At 31.7% G+C, this 14942-nt stretch overlaps 1 pseudogene; it reads left to right on the top strand.

Moving 5' to 3' along the window:
• LOC115933211 (protein eyes shut homolog) overlaps positions 1 to 14942 on the top strand; it is a 182048-nt pseudogene that overhangs the window by 156160 nt on the left and 10946 nt on the right.

The raw sequence follows: 14942 nt of genomic DNA, 5'->3' as shown, positions 1-14942 counted from the left end.
AACACACATTAGACTGTGAGCTCAGTGAGAGCAAGGATGCCGTAATTTAAACTTTTTTTCTCTTTTTAGCATAACAGTTGGAGAAGAGTTATATTTCAGAAAATATTTGTTGAATTTTCACATTTCTCTAGAATATAGTATGGTCATGGAGTTGTCAGCAACTACTGTGATTTATGGAAAAATGTTAAAGTAATAATAGGAGACCAGAAAATGATCTTATATAATTTCCCAAACTACTTGAGAATTTTCTGTTAAAATCAGATTTCCCTTGGTCCCCAGAGAGCCAAAATAGGCCAGCTTTGTTTTCTATTTTGCATTTTTCTACATTTTTTTGATACAGTTCCTAAATTTAGGTGCTACCTAGAAGAGCTAGAGGAAAAATAATTCTAATGTTTTTTTAATTTAAATAATATAATTACTATTGATTTTACTTTATTAATTTTCCATAGAAGATTTTGACTATGAGTGGAAATTGAACATTAATTTATGTAAATTCATCATTGCTTTTTGAAGGATCATTACATTTCTTTAAACTGGATAGAATAAGATATTTTAGAAATAATCTGTTAATAATTTATTAGTACTTAAACTTCAGAAGGATAAGTGAATAAGTGATGTCAAAGCAAGAAGGTGGTGTCATAAAAACAATAAAACATCAGAATTATAAGGTTATATACTTCCAATTTTTAACAATAATAGTTCTTATGTGTCAATTAAAACTTCCATTGAAAATATTTTTATTGGGGAATAGAGAATAAATTTTAAAATAAAGTAACAATTGATGAGATTTGAAACCTAAGTATAAAGGTTTTATGTCTTAGACCTGTGAGAATTGAGGTGTGTGAGTTGAAAAAAATTCTATAATTTTTATTTCCTTATCTGAAGTATGGAAATGAATATACAAATATTCTATCCAGGCTATTGAAAAAAATGATGAAATGAATAGAATGAGTTAATGCTTTTGAACGCATTTGAACAATGAATTCACATATGTGGTAAAATGGCCACATATACAAATACTAAGAAAAAAGAGAAAGAGAGAGAGGTGAGGTTTTCCCACTATTAATATCTGCCTATATGAAGGAATTTCTTTTCATTTTTCTGTATGGTTTCTAAAAACTAGCAAATGCTTTAAATAAATATAAATAGAATCACCAGGGAATATAGATGCTGTAATTCTAGGTATATGCCATAATTTCATGATATAGTTTCTTTAAGAAAGAGAAGTTTACAATGCTTAATACATCATGAAAAGCAAGATTTCTAATGGAAATCATTATCTTTCCTAAGAAAGGTTGCTGCTGAAATAAGAAATCAGCATCTAAAGTTGCTTTAAAATCCTCTTCATACTAGCAATCAAAATTAGTTTTCCCTTATAAAATAGAAAAGCCTTAAGGAAAGCAACATTGAATATATTTGGCACATGAAATGACAAATCAGTTGGTTAAGGTTATAAAATTGTTATAAATATGTATTTTGTGTCAATCAAATAAAAATAACAAAACTTTGATACTGCAAAATTTGCTTATTTCTGATGTGATGTGAGATACAAGAAATAGATTACTTTCCTTTTTATAGACAATTTTCTTGATTCTCTTGTTTCTTTTTACTGTCATTGTGAAACCATTTCATCTTTGTCTTAATTTCACTGTTTGCTTACCAGAATTACGCCTCTCACAAGCTTATTGAGGTTCAAAGTCAGTTCAAGTTTAGTTGTCTAATATGTACCAGTTAATTAGTTCACTGTCAAAAGTAAGAGAGATGTTTGCTTCCAAAGGCATGTTTGTGTATTTCCAAACCTTGGCATTCAACTCACTAAAAGAAGAAATAGATCAAATGCTGAATTGATTCCTCTTTTCAGTTTTTATATATCGAGTGGGCTGTCAAGTACAGGATAGATTAACACATTGCTATTTTTCATGTATATTGTTATTAGCAACTTATAAACACCTATTGTTTACTGCAATTAATGTAATTTTTATTTTCTTTTAGAAATATAAGCTATACATTTTATAGTATAAGGTCTAATTTAATATATTTGATAATGAGTTTAGTCTCACCTATAGGTGGAGGAAACTTCTGATAAGCATGTTAAGTTGGGTTATTCTATGGTAACTAAATCCCCCCTTCTCCCAACACACACACACACACACACACACACACATACACACACACACTTCAGAAACCTACAGCAACAGAGGATCATTTCTCTCTCTCATGGCATGCCAAATACAGCTCTACTACTCATCCTCCTTAATTTCAGAAATAAAGCTTTGAGTGTATAATCAACACTTAGGAAAAGAAACCATCCCAGTTTGCCTAGGAATGAGTAGTTCGGTAGACATAAGACTTTTAGCTTTTAAAAAGAAAGTCCCAAGCAAACAGTTAAGTTGATCACCTTAAATTCGCCATACCATAATAAGTGAACTTATTTAAATGAAGATAATCATACTTCTATTTCAGAGGTAAAGTTTGAAATGTATAAATTTTGATATAAATTCCCAGACCACAGAAAATTTTCTGTTAAATATTTGTCACCTAATCTATGAATTAAATGGGAAATAGTATTTAAAATGGGATTATTTTAAAGCATCAATTCCAAATATTAATTTAAATAAATTAAAAAATCAAACTAAGTGAACACTTCCATGTAAACTAACTAATTTTTAATCTCTTTGGTTCTAAATAAGATTGATGGGCCAAAGTTAATATTACCATAGTACCTGAGGTCACTGTGAAACTTAAGATATCTTAACAGAGAAGATCATCATTCTACTGAAAATTAACTTCATTTTAAAAGAGAGGTCACATTAAAATAACTGAATTCCACAAAGACAGCTATCTGGTCATACAAATAACGTTTGACTCACTTAATTGTCTTTTTATTTAAGTTTACAAAAATGAAAAAAATAGTGTTTTAGCAAGCAATGAGCATTACATTAGTCGCCATTTCACTGTGAATTTGAAATAATTACTTTTCTTTTATTGGCAGCATTTTTGAACTTCATACTCAAAAAAAGGAAGTTGATTTAGTTAAAAATCATCTTACTTGTAAAACATAGTACTTAAGAAAATACTTTGCAGACTCCTGGTCAATATAATAAATATTTTTTCATAATAGTATTACCAAAGTATTGTCATTTGTTTTATGTTCTCCACCATGTAACAATTGTTCCTTAGGAATATCAACTGGAAATCTGGTTCGTCCAATAAACCAAAATGAATCTACCAGTATAAAATTAATCAATAAAAACAGCTGTGGTATATTTTAATGTTTCCCCTTTTCCCTTGGCTTCTAGAAAGGTCAGAGCAATTTAAAGACAAACATTTAGTTTCACTCAATAGATGGCATCACTTGAAGCTTAAGAAGGTGCACACGCGTATTATAGACAATGGACAAGAACAAATTAAGAGAGCAAAGGCCAGGAATGTATTTCATATAGCAAGCCAAAAAACACTTTAAGACTAAAAACAAAGCAACACCAGTTACCACTAATCTTAAGCAGATAAAAATTATGAATGATTAAGAAGTTAACAAACTGAATAAAGCTTTTGTAAATATACAAAAAGAACTTGTACACTGCTCAAAAGGCCTTTCTGTTGAACCTCTACAGAAATGATGAGCCTCTCAAGAACATGATGAAATTGAACCAAGTTAATACTGATGAAGCTTCAAGATTAATGGCTCATTTGTAATACAGCGGTGATGCATCTAATTCCTCCAAAAGACCATTAAGTTAAATGTTTTACACAAAAAGTGCTTCCACTCTTCCATCTCACCATCATACTTTACTTATATTAACATGCTTTAAAAGTTATATTGTACATCTATTTTCATGTTGGTGCTGTGAAATGTGTGTGTGTATCAGCATCCTCACATGAACACACAAGGTATAAATGAGAGGTCAGAATCAGAGATAGACCTATATGACAATACTCCTAGCCTCTACATATGGCTTAAATAAATTGCTCTTTTAAATTAACTGCTCTTAACATTCAGGTTGTTATGTTAGAGGATAATGTACTGGTGTTGCAATAATTTTAAAAGGGTATTAAGAGCTGCAATCACAAATAACTCCCTCTAAATCCAAATTGTATCTAAAGTTATAATATCTTCATAGTGTCCTTATTCAATATAGAAGGGTATAAGTACAGATAAATCGTTCAGACACCCATTGAAATATATCCTGGGTGACTTTGTTTTTTTCATTAAGAAAAGCCAGAAGTCAAATTTGGTCTTCAGGTTAAAGTAGTAGGAAGAATACCACAGCACCCCTGTGAGCAGGGATTCATATTATTTGTGTCATTTTTCCTGGCATCTCTCATTGCCCCTTACCAGCTCATCTCTCTCAAGGTTGTTACAGAATACTTAATGTCTCATTTTTAAATGGTTCCTTAGCTCCTGAGTGGCAGAAACAGGGATTCATATCTTTGATCCAACTTCCTCTGATATTCTTAGTTCAAAAAACAAACAAACAAGAACAAAAACAATTGCAGACCAAACAAAATACCTTAGACAGGACTTAATTCAAACTTAGTTTTTGTTGTTGCTGTTTTGTTATTTTTTTGCCGCAGAAGACATGATTTTATTCTTTGTTATTGCTAAATAGTATTCCATTGTGTGTATGTATATGTACGTGTATGTGTGTATAAACAATTTTCTTTATCTAGTCATCAATTGGTGGACACTTAGATTGATTCCACATTTTTGGTATCATGAATAATGAATCTAAACATACTTGTGCTGGTATCTCTTTTATATAATGATTTCTTTTCCTTTGCGCAGATATCCGGTAGTGCGACTGCTGGATCAAATCACATTTCTGTTTCTTGTTCTCTGAGAAATTCCCATACTATTTTCCACAGTGGTTGTACTAATTTACATTCCTATCAGCAGGGCATAAGCATTCCATTTCTCTGCATCTTCACCAACATCTATTGTTTTTTGACTTTTTAATAATGGCCATTCTGATTGGTGTAAGATGATGTCTCATTATGGTTTTAATTTGCATGTCTCTGATGATTGGTGATGTTGAGCATTTTTCCATATGTGGGCTGGCTATTTGTATGTCTTCTTTTGAAAAATGTCTATTCATGTCATTTGTCCACTTTTTAATTGGGTTGTTTGGTTGTATTTTGAAGATGTTGAGTTGCTTGCTGGATTTTAGTCCCCTGTTGGATGCATAATTTGCAAATATTTTCTCCCGATCTGAAGGTTATCTGTTCACTTTATTGATTATTTCTTTTGCTGTGCAGAAGCATTTTAAGTTAATCAAGTCTTATTTGCTTATTTTTGTCTTAGTTGCTTGTGCTTTGAGATCTCAGTCATGAGTTCTCTTCCTAGGCCAGTGTCCAGAAGAGGATATTCTGAAATTATTTTTAAGTTTTTATTTCAATACTTTTGGGGATACAGGTGGTTTTTAGTTACATGAATAAGTTCTTTAGTGGTGATTTCTTAGATTTTGGTTGACCAGTCACCAAAGCAGTGTACACTGTACTCAATATGCAGTCTTTGGGGACTCAGAGGGAAGGGTGAGAGGGGGATGAGAGATAAAAACTGTCTATTGTTTTGTTAAGTTTTAAGTGAAGAAATGACTCTACAGGATCCTATCTATATGAATAATGTACTATTCTGCTAAGTTTATTTTGTACAGTCATATATTCAGAATTTATTAGGCCTTCATATTTTCTATCACAATGAGGACCCAAATCCAATAAAGACAATCTCCACTGACGGTGAAGATTGATTAATGCCATTTGTAGAGTTCAACATTTGATGACTCAGTATAAAAGTAATGGGTTAAAGCTTTTGATCATCTCACAACTTGGAAATATATCATAAAATTGTATTTTTTGGTAATCATTTAATATAATTAAGTGATAATTATTTTTTAAATTATTTCTTTTTTTTTCTTTCTTTTTTTTTTTTTTTTGAGACAAAGTCTTATTCTGTAGCCCAGGCTGGAGTGCAGTGGTGTGATCTCAGCTCACCGCAATCTCTGTGTCCCTGGTTCAAGTGATTCTCCTGCCTCAGCCTCCAGAGTAGGTGGGATTACAGGTGCACGCCACTGCACCTGACTCATTTTTTGTATTTTTAGTAGAGACAGGGTTTCACCCTGTTAACCAGGCTGGTCTTGAACTCCCAACCTCAGGTAATCCATCCGCCTTGGCCTCCCAAAGTGCTAGGATTACAGGCATGAGGCACCACGCCTGGCCAATTTTTTTTTTCCTCACATTTAGTGTTGACTCATACTTTAGGGCTGTTGTGCAATTAGGAAATTGTGATTGCAAATCCAGGTAGACCACCGTGACTTGAAACAGAACAATGCTTACTTAGTGTAGTAATTTCATTAATGGAACTGTCAGATTCCTTGTATTGCATGTCTCAGCTGTGCTTTTCTCTGCCAAATTCAAGGGAGATTTGTTAATAAAAAACGTGGAGAAGTAGAAATAATTGAGGGGTATGCTCTAAAGAGAATACATAGCCCTAGTTTGTCTCTAGGGCTTACATTTCATGCTGGTTAATGTCTTCCTAATACCCAAGTAGCGCAGCATGTACTAAAACTTAGTGATGACCTCAATGTGACCTAAAATGGTTTACATTTAGTTAGTTCAATTGTGGATATAACTATATATGATTTTTGTATTTGAAGATGCTGGAGATTACCATAAACAAATCATATTATTAGACAATATGCCCTGATTATCTTCAACTATTTTCAAATGATAGCAAAAGTCTGATTTGAACACACCATGACATTTATTGTGCTAATTCTACTGTTACAAGTGTTTTAAATGGTGTATCTCTTAATTTATACCATAGGTATTTTTAATTTGTGAGGGGAAAGATGTATTATAGCCCATCAAACAGAAGATTAGGGACTGTTGTATATTGAGAGTGAGTCAAAGCTAAAAGATTATCATATAGGCTTTTGAACATGGATATGACAAAAGATAGTACAGAAAGAAAAGATAAAGAAATAGAAGAAATAAAGAGAAGTATAAAAAGTGTGTCCCGTAAAGTTTTCTATAATCACTGTGGTTTTAAAAATTAGCTGTTTATGTTATATGTATATATTGAAAAATACATCAAAAAACAATTTACCATTTTTCCTTGTTTCCTTTTTGTAGAATGTATGCATTCCAGGGTGCACAAAAAATCCATGTTGGTTTTTGAAGAATGTTTACCGAATTCATCAACACCTCTGCTACTGTGGAGTCACCTTCCATGGTATTTGCCAAGATAAAGGTCCTGCTCAATTTGAATACATGTGGCAATTGGGATTTGCAGGTAACAAATTTATGTAATTTTTTTCAATCTGCTTGAATCATTTCAAAATTTGCTAGTCATGTATTCATTTTCTAAACACACAAAGTATTTTATATCTCAAAACATAATATAAACTAAAAATAAAATTAATACTCTTATTTTCTGATGTATTCCTTTAACTGACATGTTTAACACCGACTACATCCTAGGAAATCCACTTGGTACAAGAGAGATTAATAGTGAAGTAAACTAGAGCTATTTCCTACTTTCATAAATCCATTTGTTGGAAGGGAGTGGTTAATGGACAAATACAGTGATAACTATGTAATTTTATTTAAAAACAAAATGCTCTTATGAGAACAGGTAGCATTCCGTGAATGCTTATAAGCAATGAGCCTATTTAGAAAAAAAGAAAAAAAAACTTGGCAATTGAGATATTGAGTTGGGTTGCCAGAAAAGGTTTCCATGAGAAAATGACCCCTGAAGAGAGATATAGAGAATAATGTCATGGCAGAGAAGTTGGAGAAGAGAGGATTCTGGGTTGAGGGAATTGTATTTGTAAAAACATTATATTAGAAGAAATGGCTTCTTTGAAGGCCTGTTTGGGGCTGTGAGAAAAGACTAATAACAATTCCATGGAGGGGGTGAAGCCAGAACTAAAATGCTGGGTTAGATATTTTGATTTCTATTCTAAAAGGAATAGAAAATTACTATAGGTTTTGATACATTCGATAAGTTTATAACAAGTAGAGAAACACATGGAAGAGAAGGAAAAAGCTAGGGAGTTGGTTGGAGTAATAATGTGAGTCATAATGCTGGAAGCTTGAAATAAATGGAAGATCTTGTTTATGAATTGGAAATAGCAAGTGATGAAGGTGTCAACAGGACTCCTAGTTTTCTGTCTTACACACTTGAAATGAAATCATTCCAGCACTTGTGTTCCCATATATGTTTTTTGTTTATATTATAGAGTTTCAATTTCTATCGCAATCTGTTTTGATGAGCTTGTCATTCTTTGATTACATTTCTAATATTATTTAACTTAGCTGATGCAAATTTGATTTACATTCTTAAGACTATATGGTATTTTCATTCTTTTAAAGAATATTTCCTCTGACAGTGATATTTTGGCACTTCAGTTTACAAACAACCAGCAAATTAACAGTTTGATGTCTCTGTTTTTGAGTAACAGCTAACCAACAGCAGCTGAATTTCTAACATTGTATTACATCACAACAGTGTTGAAGTAAACTAACAATTAGCCTTTTAAACAGAAAACATGATAATTTATTTCACCATGCTCATAAAATAGTATACTGTAGAGTTAACAACCTTTAGTGACAGAAATAGTTATCAGTTCATTAATCAGATCACACTGAAGACCAAAAGTGGTAGAAGAGAGCAAAGCATTGTTGATTATACTATGTTGATGCTGAAAGGAACTTTCAGAGACTCTGTTATGAATACTTACTATTTTATAAATGACACAATCAGACGAAACAAAGAAATAAATATAGTTGAGGTTAGAGGAATTAACCTCAGTACTATTTAGGGATTGTGTCAGTTCAGTTGTTTTTAAACCCTGACCACATATTAGAATCATCTGAAGGAGCTCTTGAAACATACTAATGGTGAACTCTCATTACAGAACAATCAAACTGGAATTGTAGTGAGATGGACACAGAGTATTTTTTGAGGTTCCCTAAATGCTTTCAATGTGCAGATTGAGAAATGCTCTCTACTGTTACAACCAAATTAGTTCACATATTTCAGTGCTTGCATCGTTTTTGCACTTCATTTTCCTTTGTCTCATAGTAGGAATAATGCTTTCATATGTTTGGTTATTTTTAAATATTAAACTTCTTTTGAGAACTATAAATTGCTACAGGGAACATATTCACAATGATGAAATGGCAAAAGTATTTTTGAGGGAAAATGGAAGGAATAATAGCAAGTCAAATTGCTCATGGGTAAATCAGCTTTGAGCAAATATAGTCAACTTTATGAATGGCAGTAAAATAACAAATACATGTTTTAGAAAATGGGTGGTGTAATACAAACTTAAAATTACTCATGGAAAACTTAGAAGAAGGCAATTATCTTCAAAACAATGTATGCATATTTAATCATTATTCCTTCCTGAATTACTGGACAGAACTTACTGAATATAGCTAATTATAACAAAAATTAAAATTATGTGACCGCTACATCTGAGAATCTAAATGACTTGGGCTTTCCAATGGAAAAGAAACAGTGTGATAATGCACAGACTGAATGAATGTTTAAGTAAAACACTTAAACTCATTTTGAATTTCAATATGAAGATTCAACAGTGAAACTTCTCAAGTTTTCAAAACAAAATAGAAGTTAAAATAAATGAAAAATATGTAAATAGAATTATACATTTTACGTATTGCAAAATTCCTTCTTATTTCTTTTGATAACTGCCATTAAGATCTTCTTTTACTTTTTCCTCATGAAATATAAAATGTAATTGAAGAGGAACTTTAAAATCATGCTGGTAATTTTGCATGGGGTGCATTAATTTTACCAGCAGGAAAATTATTTTAATTAAGGGATTTTTCTAACAACTAAATTAAGTGTCTTACACGCCCAATCAATTCTTGCCAATATGATTGCTCTACAGAGAAGGGATGGTAATTAATTAGAAGAAGCCCCTTCAAGGACAATTGGTCGACAGTGCACATCTTGAGAAAGAGCTGACATGCACTGTTTCTTTTCAGTGTCATCATCTATGTTCATTATGTGTATTATTAAGTTTGAGGAAAAGAGCCACTGACAGAGTGGATAAAGAGTTGCGAAGTGAAGTAAGACAATATGAATCATGCTTAAGAAAAGACAAAATCCTAGACAAAAAAAGAAAATAAGAGAAATTCTTTTAAATCTCTTTCTTCTTGAAGCATGTCATTATTTCAGTTTGCTTATCCAAGTTAAACATAGAGTTAAAACACTTAACATGTACTAGTGAACTTTTTTTCTAAATAAATAGTGATTGTTGCATTTGTGAGTTGATATTGCAAACAAATATTTACTTTGAAAGTTTTATTTTTCCTTTATAAAGTAATGGATCTTCTGGTAGAAGACCTTCCAGAATATTAATTATAATCTATGCATTATACGTTACTTCTTAAATTTTAAACGATTTTTGTGAAAATAGGAAATGCTGTATCAACAAAGCAATCTTTATCAAAATCTATTTTTCTTAGTATATTGTTCTACCTTCAAGTCTTCTTTTGTCAAATGCCTGCTATTTATATATCTATTAAGTATTTTAGGGACTTTAGTTTTAATCTTTAGTTGAAGGCTTTTTAAAAATCCGAGTATTAAAAAAAGTGGTTTAGTATTTTTCATTCATATCACTTAATAGTAAGTTTTTAAAGCATTTTTACATGCTTTGAAAGAGAATTCTCTTAATTAAGTCGCTAATTAGAAATAAACAACTTTAATAAACAGAATAAAGCTAATTAAATCATAAGGAAGAAAATATTTCTTACAAACAAGAATTAAAATGTTAAAATGCATTGGACTAAAATTAACAAAAACATGCAACTTCTACATGGAGAAAACTTTAGATATTGCTGTAGTATAGGCGCATGCATACATAATCTGAAAGAAAATCCTAAAGATATATTACACTGTAGCTACTATTATTCTTAATAGTTTTTTCTTTCAACCTTCATACTAATTATATTAGTGATTTACACACTACCATACACTATTGGAGTGTTCTGAATTTTACAATGTGTTTACTTTTGCCAGTGAGTTTTATGATTTCAGAAGTGTTCTTACCACAAACATGATAACTATATGAGGTAATGCATATGTTAATTAGCTAGATTTGGTCATTCTGCAATGTGTATATACTTCAAAATATCATGTTGTATATCATACATACATAATCATAACCTTATGTATGATACATAGGGTTTCATCTGTAAATTTAAAATAATAATAACCTTCCCCCTGAAAAACTTATATTATACTGGACATACAACTTTTAAAGATTTCAATTCTTCATATTATTTTGTAGGTTTATTGAGATTTTAATAAAATAATGGTGTTATCTTTGTGTTCTATGAAATTGACATCTTATTTCTTAATGTTCACATGGAATAAAAGACAAATAAAGCCAAGTGTACTCTGCAAAAGTGCACTGTTTGGACAAGTGGTGTTTAGAATGAGCTCTGCCATATATTAAATTAGATTACATAGCTTCATTAATGAAAAGCATAGCACCACCGCATGCAAGCCAACAAATATGACAAAACACAAAGTCTCAAAATGAATCCAAAACATGAAAAAAAACATATAATAAAACTGCCATCTCAGATTATTAGAATAAGTAGGGACTATTTAATAATTAACATGGAACAACTGGATAGCCATCTGAAAAAAAATTCGACTTGTTTATACCTTTAAACATTCTCTGGATTACACTGAAATAGATAAAAGTTTTAATACATAAAAAAGAAAGTATAAAAATATTAGAGAATGTTGGAGAAATGCTTTGTAAATTTGGATGGGGGAAGAATGAAACTAAACCCCTATCTCTCACCATATACAAAAAGCAAATCAAAATGGATTAAAGACTTGCATCTAAGACTTCAAACTACGAAACTACTAAAAGAAAACATTGGGGAAACTATCCAGCATATTGGACTGGGCAAAGATTTCTTGAGTAATACCCCACAAGCACTAGTAATCAAACAAAAAATAGACAAATGAGCTCACACCAAGTTAAAATGCTTCTGTAGAAGAAAGGAAACAACAAAGACAAAACTCACAGAATGGTATATCATATTTGCAAACTATCTGTCTGACAAGGGATTAATAACCAGAATACAAAAGGAGCTCAAACAACTCTACAGGAATAAAATAATAATATGATTTTTAGAAATGGGAAAAAAGATCTAAATAGATGTGGCTCAAAAGAAGATATGCAAATAGCAAACAGGCATATGAAAATGTGCTCAACATTATTAGTCATCAGATAAATGCAAATCATAACTAAAATGAGATGTCATCTCACCCTAGTGCAAAGCACAGGCAATAACAAATGCTAGCAGGAATGTATAGAAAAGGGAACCCTTGTACACTGTTGGTGGGAATGTAAATTAGTACAATCACTGTGGACAACAGTTTGGAGGTTCCTAAAAAATACTAAAAATAGAACTGCCATATGATCCAGCAATCCCACTGCTAGGTATATACTCAAATGAAAGGGGATAAGTATATTGAAGAGATATCTGTACTTCCATGTTTACTTCAGCACTGTTCACAATAGCCAAGATTTTGAAGCAACCTGGGTGTCCACCAACAGATGAATGAGTAAGGGAAATATGGTATATTTACTCAATAGAATACTATTCAGCTATATAAAAAAATGAGATCCTGTCATTTGCAACAACATGGATGGAACTAGATAGAGGTCATTATGTTAAGTGAAATAAGCCAGGCACAGAAAGACAAATTCACATGTTCTCATGTATTTGTAGGAGCTTAAAATTAAAACAATGGAACTCATACAGATAGAGAGTAGAATGATGGTTACCAGAGGTTTGGAAGGATAGTGAAGTGGATGGAAGTGGGGATAGATAATGGGTACAAAAATATAATTAGATATAATTAGTAAGATCTAGTATCTGATAGAACCACAGGGTGACTACAGGCAACAATAATTTACTGTACATTTTTAAGTAATTAAAAGAATATAATTGGGTTATCTGTAACACAAAGAAAGGATAAATGCTCGAAGTGAGGGATACACTATTTTCCCTGAGGTGATTGCTATACATTGTATGCCTGTAGCAAAATATCTCATGTAACCCATAAATATATACACCTAGTATTTACCCACAAAAACTCAAAGGGAAAAACAAAAAAAAATGGATGGAGAAGATGTTTATAATTAATACTAAAAATGTTGATGTCAGAAAGAAAAGACTGGTGAATTTCACTACAAGACAAGTAAAAATATCTGCTTATGAAAGACATAAAAATCAAAATGCAAAAGAAACACTGCACAAACATTTTACTTCACAAAAGATAGATTAGGATCGAGAATATATCAATAACTTAGAAATTAAGAAGGAAAAACTGAAAATGCTGAAAGGTAAGTCAGTAATATAAACACCCAGTTTACATACGAAGACACAGAGAGTATCCCTAAATATGTGGGGAAAATGCTAAGCTCTATTCATAATGCAATCAAAGCAAATTTAAAAAACACTGTAAGTATATAATTTTTCTCCTCTTAGCCTGGTAAAAATTTTAGAATTGGACAATTTAATGACTATCCATTGCTGGCAATAATGTAAAATCACTATAATATCTAAGTGGGATAGTTTTGCAATATCCGTCAATATTACAAATTCTATACCATTTGACCTAGCCTTCTGATCATTGAGAATACATCCACATGCTAAATAATATAGGTGTAATTTTATACCTGGTATCATTGGTTATTAAGAAAAAGAATAAACATAAATATGGAAATGAATGTAGAATTCATCTAGGACTGAGATACATGATAAGGTGAAAGAAAGGCATGCAGCAGTGTAGAATCATGTGTATAGTAGACAACCTTGTGCTTCTTGATATATAATTTGTGTTTATTTCTGTGGAACACTTTTCCATGTTTTTTGCTCAGTGTTCTGAAATTTCACAATGTTGAGACTTTTACATAGTATGTTCTTGTTGTCTCTTGTTAAACTCTTCTATTTGGAAGCATGGGTCTTTCCATTTTTAGGTAGTTTCTGTATTTTTTCCCCTAAAAAGTCCTTTTTCCTGTTTCTTTCTGTAGCCCCAATTCCAAAAATTGGGTATCACATCTCCTAAATTGATCCTCTCATTTTCTCATAATTTCTTTTCTCTTTCCTATTTCTTTTCATATTGCTTTATTTTCTACTCCATTCCTCCAATTGAATATCTCAAAATGAGTTTGAATTTTTAATTTGTTTTACTATATTTGTAATAATCTAGGGCAGTTTTCCATCCTTTAAATTATACACACTTCGGACAGTGTTTTTTTTTTTTTTCAATAAGGGTAAGATGGCTTTTCTTCTCTCTCTAAAAATGTTATAGTTTTGTTTGTTTTAATTTTCTTCTTTTTTGCCTAGTGTCTCAGTTTTCTGTAAATACTGTTTATAAAGATTTGTTCTCTCTCGTTTGGAGTCTTTCTGCCAAATGTGGGGTGATCATATTTAACGGAGAGGAACTAAGAAGGCTGACTGGAAACTGACCATACAAGGTTGGGCCATGATGACTGGAGCTCTATGACAGGGTTGCAGGATGGCAACTAGGCTTTCGCTAGGGGACCCTCAAGGAGCTTGGTATCCTTAAGGCGGGAGCTCCTGAGATTCTTTAACTCCTGAAAACAAACCTCGGAAATTGTTTGTTTGTAAAGCTGAGTGAGGAGTTAGAATAATAATCTGGATCACTGAGTTGGGAGAGAGACTCTCAGTGCCAGCTAATCGTGTTTCCAGAGCCCACCTTAGTATCAGATTCTCAGATGCTTTTTAAACCCAGAGCATCTCAGTATTTCTGCTAGTCCAATTTTTTTTTCATAATTATGTCCCCTCACTTGTGTTTTGGCTGTAGCCTTTCTGCTAATTTAGTCAGTGTATCATTTTTTTTCATCTTCTCACTCTTT

Source organism: Gorilla gorilla, chromosome 5, assembly GCF_029281585.2.
Source record: "Gorilla gorilla gorilla isolate KB3781 chromosome 5, NHGRI_mGorGor1-v2.1_pri, whole genome shotgun sequence".
NCBI lineage: Eukaryota > Metazoa > Chordata > Mammalia > Primates > Hominidae > Gorilla > Gorilla gorilla.
This window is presented reverse-complemented; position numbering and strand designations above follow the sequence as displayed.